This window comes from Rattus norvegicus, chromosome Y (assembly GCF_021556685.1).
Source record: "Rattus norvegicus strain SHRSP/BbbUtx chromosome Y, alternate assembly SHRSP_T2T, whole genome shotgun sequence".
Lineage (NCBI taxonomy): Eukaryota > Metazoa > Chordata > Mammalia > Rodentia > Muridae > Rattus > Rattus norvegicus.
Window position 1 is genome coordinate 31714788 of NC_141555.1, and position 7967 is coordinate 31722754.

A 7967-nucleotide genomic window follows, 5' to 3' on the forward strand; every position below is an offset into this window, starting at 1 on the left:
TATATATATACAGTATATATCAGTATATATATATATATATATATATATATATATATATATATATATATATAGAGAGAGAGAGAGAGAGAGTAACAAATCTAGATAAGATAGATGAACGTAATAAGTGCATTCTTCCAGGAACCAGATATAGATCCTTCCTGAGAGACTCAGCTAGAGCATGTCAAATACAAAAGTGAATGCCAGTGGCAAACCAGTGAACTGAAAACGGAACTCTTGTTGGTAGATTTTGAGTAAGGATTACAAGGGCTGAAGGGTCTTTCAACTCAATAAAAACAAAGATGCCAACAAACCTGGTACTAAACCAATGTTCAAAGACTGTACATGGACACACTTATGTCTCCATCTGCATATGTAGCAGAGCAAGGACTTGTAGGGCACCAAAGGAAGGAGAAGCCCTTGGTCATCCATAGGTTTGACTCCTAGTGAATGGGAAAGTCAAGGGGTAATAAGTGTGGTTATAGAGTCATAGGAGGGGGACTGCTTAGGGATCTTGTGGAAATGAAACTGAATATAAACATAACATTTGAAATGAAAATATATAAATATTCAATTAGGGTTTGGAGATTTGCTCAGTGGTAGAGTACTTGCCTAGCAAGTGCAAAGCCCTGGGTTTGGTCCCCATCTCTGAATAAAAGAAATATCCAACTAAAAGGGCAAAAAAAATGTTAAAAAAATTAAGAAATAATACAAAAGAGAACTGCCTGCTAATCACACCCATTGACTCAGGATTCACTGTCAGGGAATGGTAGTCAGAGTAATTCTAGTGGAAAGAGTAAGATGATCAAACATCGACTAGAAGCACTTCTTTCTCCTAGATATCCGTGTCAGACACAAACTGCACTTTATGAATCCAAAGCATGGAGGAGTTTACACTGAGCTGAGGATATAAAATTTGTCTTTCTCTTCTTCCTTAGGATGTTTTACTACGGGCTAACAAAAATAAATGTGATGAGCTCTCAGAAAAACAATGGACCCCTTCCCAACAACTGGCTTTTGGAATAAAGAAATGAACGATATAAACTCTCTGCCTTCCAGCAACCATAACAAGCAGGCAAGTCCAGATGCTTCTGAGAGGCATCTTGCTCCTGAATCCCATATGTGGAACACTCAGATCAAGTCTATCTGTTTAGTGAAACCACTCAATGGCTATTCAGGCCCCACTGAGTTTCTCATGAACCATATTATTCTTCCTTCTTTTATACCAAGACAGAATTCAAGCTTCCTTCTCTCCATCTCTGATATTGTCATCCTCTGTGTTCTACCTCCCAAATGGCTGTTTACTCTGAATTAGTGGCCAAATAGTAAACACTATTGGTACTGAAGGAATATCCAAGAGGCACATGCGGACACAACAACACTTTTGACATCACTGAAGAAACTAGGGCTCTCCAGGGTACAAGAGATTTTTCAGGGAGGGTCTAATGGTGATGCCACTGAGAACTGCAATGGCCTACCTTCTAAACAGCTTTATTTACATTGAAGAGATTTGAGGGTCCCCTTTACAGGATGTCTCCTGGGACACAGAGGAAACCTTTACATATTACATCTCTCTAAAGCTAGAGACTTCTATTTGTTTCATTATTGGTAACATGCTCTGAATGGAGAAAGTCAGTGGCTTGACATGGGTAGAAAATATGTGTGGAGGAGATTCTTCTGGATAATAATTTTTTTCCCAGGTTGATTCCTGTGATATACCGTTCAATTTTCTACGTTATCTCTGTTTCCAAAAGGCCAGTATTTTCCTTACAGATCTTTAATTGGGTGAATATATTACTACATTTTTTCACTGTACATTCCTTGCTATATATATATTCCTGAGTGTACTCAAAAATTCTGTTTTCTAATTCAATTTTTCAATGACGTAGGAAACGAAGAGGCCCCAGCCATAGCGTGAATATACCAGTGTATATATTGTGTACTACTTGAAAAGATAAACTCCATAATCCTATTTTATCAAAAATTTACCGGACATCAGTAAAGAAAAGGAAAACAGGAATTATAGAATGTGGATCTGTATCCATACTAGATATCAGTTCTCTAATATCTACCTCCTGTGTTCCCAAGGGCAGAATTGAGGCTTTTGGATATTTAACCATGATTCTTTCTTTAGTCCAAACATAAGATTCAGTAGGATGGGCATGCAGAGGAATCGGTGAGGTCCATTTAATCCTCAACATCATTACCTCATTGGTTTCATAATACCATGAGGGTTTATATTTGGCATTGTTCTTTGTCGATTCCAAATCTTTGATCTAGTTTCCCAGAATCCAAATTAAAATTCCACCAAAGCTCATAGTTGTAGGAGACAGCAAATATATATATATATATATATATATATATATATATATATATATATATATATATATTCAGCCACCAAATCTAGATAATGCAGCGAATTGTCACTGAGAGTAACAAGATATAATTCTTTCCTGAGAGACACGGCTAGAGCTTGTCAAATGAAGAAGTGAATGGTAGTGGTAGACAAGTGAACTTTAAACCCACCCCTTTTGGTAGATTTTAAGAAAGGATTACAAGAGCTGAAAGACTTTCAATACCATAAGAAAAATAATGCAAATGAAGCAGAGATTTCTGTTATTAAACCAATTGTCAAAGACTGTACATTGACATACCTATGTCTAAACTTCATATGTAGCAGAGGATTGCCTTGTTTGGCACCAATGGAAGGAGAAGCCCTTGGTCCAATCTAGCTTTGACTACTAGTTAAAGAGAATGTCAAGGGAAGTAAATGGGGTTATAGAAAATGGGAGGGTTCTGGGTAGGGAACTTATGGCAGGAAACTGGGAAAGAAAATAACATTTGAAATAAATATATAATCAATAATTTAAAAGAGCGATGAAATTGTCTAAAAAATAAAAAAAGAAAGAAGAAAAAGAGAAGAAAACTGCAAGCTAATCACACCTATTGACTCAGAAATCTAAAGGGTCACTGTCAGGCAATGATAGAGTAATACTAGTGGAAAGACTGAGATGATGAAATATCAAGTAAAAGCACTTCTCTCTCCCAATTATCAGTGTCAGAGATAAACTGCACTATAGGAATCCAAATCAATGAGGAATTTCCTCTGAGCTGAGGACAAAATACTTTTCTTTCCTCCCTTCTTCTTCAGGACCTTTTTCTTCTGGGCAAAACAAATAAAAGCCATGAGCTCTACGGAACAACGGTGCCCATCAAATAACTTGACTTTTGGGATAAAGCTGTTAATGATATAAACTCTCTGACTTCCAGGAACCATAAAAAAAAAGGGAAGAACAGATGCTTTTGAGAGGCACCCTACTCCTGATTCCCATATGTGGAAAGCTCAGATCAAGGCTATCTCTTCAGAACACACTTAACTAATACCCTGGACTCACTGAAATTTCCCATGGACGAAGAATTTTTTTTTTATACCAAGAGAGAAAGCCAACTTCCATCTCCCCATCTCTAATCTCTTCATCCTCCCTGATCTCCCTCCCAAATTGTTGTTTATTCTGAATTATTAGCCAAATAGTAAACCCTAGAGGTACTGAAGGAATATCTGTGAGTTGCTGTCGTGCCAAAGCTTGTGTCATCACCGAAGAACTTCGGACTCTCCAGGATAGAAGAGATTTTTCAGGGCAGGCCTAATGATGGTGTCTCTGAGAATTCCATGGCCTAACTGCTAAACAGCTTTCCTTACATTGACCAGATTTGAGGGTGCCTTTTCCAGGAGAGTATCATGTGACACAGTGGAAACCTTTATGTACTACATCTCTCTAAAGCTAGAGACTTCTCTTTGTTCATTATTGGCTACATGCTCTGAATGGAAGAAGTTATTCAGAGGCTTGGCAGAGGTAGAAATGATCTAGGTACATAAAGTGGAGGATATTCTTAAGGATAATAATTTTATTCCCAGTTCCATTCCTGTGACATACCGTGCTATTTCCTAGGTTTTCTCTATTTCCCAAATGCCAGTATTTGCACCACACAACTTTAATTCACTGAATATTGTATTACATTTTCTTATTGTACATTCTATGATAGGGGATTTTTAAATATTCCTGTATGTGTACTAAAAATGTTATTTTCCAATTCAGTTTTATGCAATGATTTTGGCAACAAAGGGGGCCCAGCTATAATGGATACAGCAGTTTAAATATTGTGTACCTACTTCAAATGATAAACTCCCAAATTCTTATATTTTCCAAAAATTCCAGATATCAGTAAAACAAAGGACAGCATGGACTATAGACTGTGGTTCTGGAGTCCCATTAGATATCAGTAATGTAATATCTAAATTCCTGAGTTCCCAGAAACACACTTGAGGGTTTTGGATATATTTCCTTGATCCTTTCTTCAGGCCAAACATAACATTCATGAGAATGGGCAGGGAGAGGAATGGCTTGAGGTCTAGTTAAAACTCAACTTCAAGAAAAAAGACAGGACCCAACCGCCTGGTCAGGTGGGCACTCCTGAGGCTGCAGAGCGGAAGAGACCACCAACACTGATCACCCCTGCCCACATCCCTGGCCCAAGAGGAAACAGTATAAGGCCTCTGGGCTCCCGTGGGGGAGGGCCCAGGAGCGGTAGGACCCCTGCCTGAGACACCACCAGAACCTGAAGGAAACAGATTGGATAAACAGTTCTCTGCACCCAAATCCCGTGGGAGGGAGAGCTAAACCTTCAGAGAGGCAGACAAGCCTGGGAAACCAGAAGAGACTGCTCTCTGCACACACATCTCGGAAGTCAGAGGAAAAAGCCAAAGACCATCTGGAACCCTGGTGCACTGAAGCTCCCGGAAACGGCGGCACAAGTCTTCCTGGTTGCTGCCGCTGCAGAGAGCCCGTGAGCCGCACCCCACAAGCAAACTTGAGCCTCGGGACCACAGGTAAGACCAAGTTTTCTGCTGCAAGAAAGCTGCCTGGTGAACTCAAGACACAGGCCCACAGGAACAGCTGAAGACCTGTAGAGAGGAAAAACTACAAGCCAGGAAGCAGAACACACTTTCCCCATAACTGACTGAAAGAGAGGAAAACAGGTCTACAGCACTCCTGACACACAGGCTTATAGGACAGTCTAGCCACTGTCAGAAATAGCAGAACAAAGTAACACTAGAGATAATCTGATGGCGAGAGGCAAGCGCAGGAACCCAAGCAACAGAAACCAAAACTACATGGCACCATCGGAGCCCAATTCTCCCATCGAAACAAACATGGAATATCCAAACACACCTGAAAAGCAAGATCTAGTTTCAAAATCATTTTTGATCATGATGCTGGAGGACTTAAAGAAAGACGTGAAGAACTCCCTTAGAGAACAAGTAGAAGCCTACAGAGAGGAATCGCAAAAATGCCTGAAAGAATCGCAAAAATCCCTGAAACAATTCCAGGAAAACATAAATAAACAAGTAGAAGCACATAGAGAGGAGACACAAAAATCCCTGAAAGAATTCCAGGGAAACACAATCAAACAGTTGAAGGAATTAAAAATGGAAATAGAAGCAATCAAGAAAGAACACATGGAAACAACCCTGGATATAGAAAACCAAAAGAAGAGACAAGGAGCTGTAGATACAAGCTTCACCAACAGAATACAAGAGATGGAAGAGAGAATCTCAGGAGCAGAAGATTCCATAGAAATCATTGACTCAACTGTCAAAGATAATGTAAAGTGGAAAAAGCTACTGGTCCAAAACATACAGGAAATCCAGGACTCAATGAGAAGATCAAACCTAAGGATAATAGGTATAGAAGAGAGTGAAGACTCCCAGCTCAAAGGACCAGTAAATATCTTCAACAAAATCATAGAAGAAAACTTCCCTAACCTAAAAATAGAGATACCCATAGACATACAAGAAGCCTACAGAACTCCAAATAGATTGGACCAGAAAAGGAACACCTCCCGTCACATAATTGTCAAAACACCAAACGCACAAAATAAAGAAAGAATATTAAAAGCAGTAAGGGAAAAAGGTCAAGTAACATAAAAAGGCAGACCTATCAGAATCACACCAGACTTCTCGCCAGAAACTATGAAGGCCTGAAGATCCTGGACTGATGTTATACAAACCCTAAGAGAACACAAATGCCAGCCCAGGTTACTGTATCCAGCAAAACTCTCAATTAACATTGATGGCGAAACCAAGATATTCCATGACAAAACCAAATTTACACAATATCTTTCTACAAATCCAGCACTACAAAGGATAATAAATGGTAAAGCCCAACATAAGGAGGCAAGCTATACCCTAGAAGAAGCAAGAAACTAATCGTCTTGGCAACAAAACAAAGAGAATGAAAGCACACAAACATAACCTCACATCCAAATATGAATAGAAAGGGAAACAATAATCACTATTCCTTAATATCTCTCAATATCAATGGCCTCAACTCCCCAATCAAAAGACATAGATTAACAAACTGGATACGCAACGAGGACCCTGCATTCTGCTGCCTACAGGAAACACACCTCAGAGACAAAGACAGACACTACCTCAGAGTGAAAGGCTGGAAAACAACTTTCCAAGCAAATGGTCAGAAGAAGCAAGCTGGAGTAGCCATTCTAATATCAAATAAAATCAATTTCCAACTAAAAGTCATCAAAAAAGATAAGGAAGGACACTTCATATTCATCAAAGGAAAAATCCACCAAGATGAACTCTCAATCCTAAATATCTATGCCCCAAATACAAGGGCACCTACATACGTAAAAGAAACCTTACTAAAGCTCAAAACACACATTGCACCTCACACAATAATAGTGGGAGATTTCAACACCCCACTCTCATCAATGGACAGATCATGGAAACAGAAATTAAACAGTGATGTCGACAGACTAAGAGAAGTCATGAGCCAAATGGACTTAACGGATATTTATAGAACATTCTATCCTAAAGCAAAAGGATATACCTTCTTCTCAGCTCCTCATGGTACTTTCTCCAAAATTGACCATATAATTGGTCAAAAACGGGCCTCAACAGGTACAGAAAGATAGAAATAATCCCATGCGTGCTATGGGACCACCACGGCCTAAAACTGGTCTTCAATAACAATAAGGGAAGAATGCCCACATATACGTGGAAATTGAACAATGCTCTACTCAATGATAACCTGGTCAAGGAAGAAATGAAGAAGGAAATTAAACACTTTTTAGAATTTAATGAAAATGAAGATACAACATACCCAAACTTATGGGACACAATGAAAGCTGTGCTAAGAGGAAAACTCATAGCGCTGAGTGCCTGCAGAAAGAAACAGGAAAGAGCATATGTCAGCAGCTTGACAGCACACCGAAAAGCTCTAGAACAAAAAGAAGCAAAAACACCCAGGAGGAGTAGAAGTCAGGAAATAATCAAACTCAGAGCTGAAATCAACCAAGTAGAAACAAAAAGGACCATAGAAAGAATCAACAGAACCAAAAGTTGGTTCTTTGAGAAAATCAACAAGATAGATAAACACTTAGCCAGACTAACGAGAGGACACAGAGAGTGCGTCCAAATTAACAACATCAGAAATGAAAAGGGAGACATAACAACAGATTCAGAGGAAATTCAAAAAATCATCAGATCTTACTATAAAAACCTATATTCTCCAAAACTTGAAAATCTTCAGGAAATGGACAATTTCCTAGACAGATACCAGGTATCGAAGTTAAATCAGGAACAGATAAACCAGTTAAACAACCCCATAACTCCTAAGGAAATAGAAGCAGTCATTAAAGGTCTCCCAACCAAAAAGGGCCCAGGTCCAGACGGGTTTAGTGCAGAATTCTATCAAACCTTCATAGAAGACCTCATACCAATATTATCCAAACTATTCCACAAAATTGAAACAGATGGAGCCCTACCGAATTCCTTCTACGAAGCCACAATTACTCTTATACCTAAACCACACAAAGACACAACAAAGAAAGAGAACTTCAGACCAATTTCCCTTATGAATATCGACACAAAAATACTCAATAAAATTCTG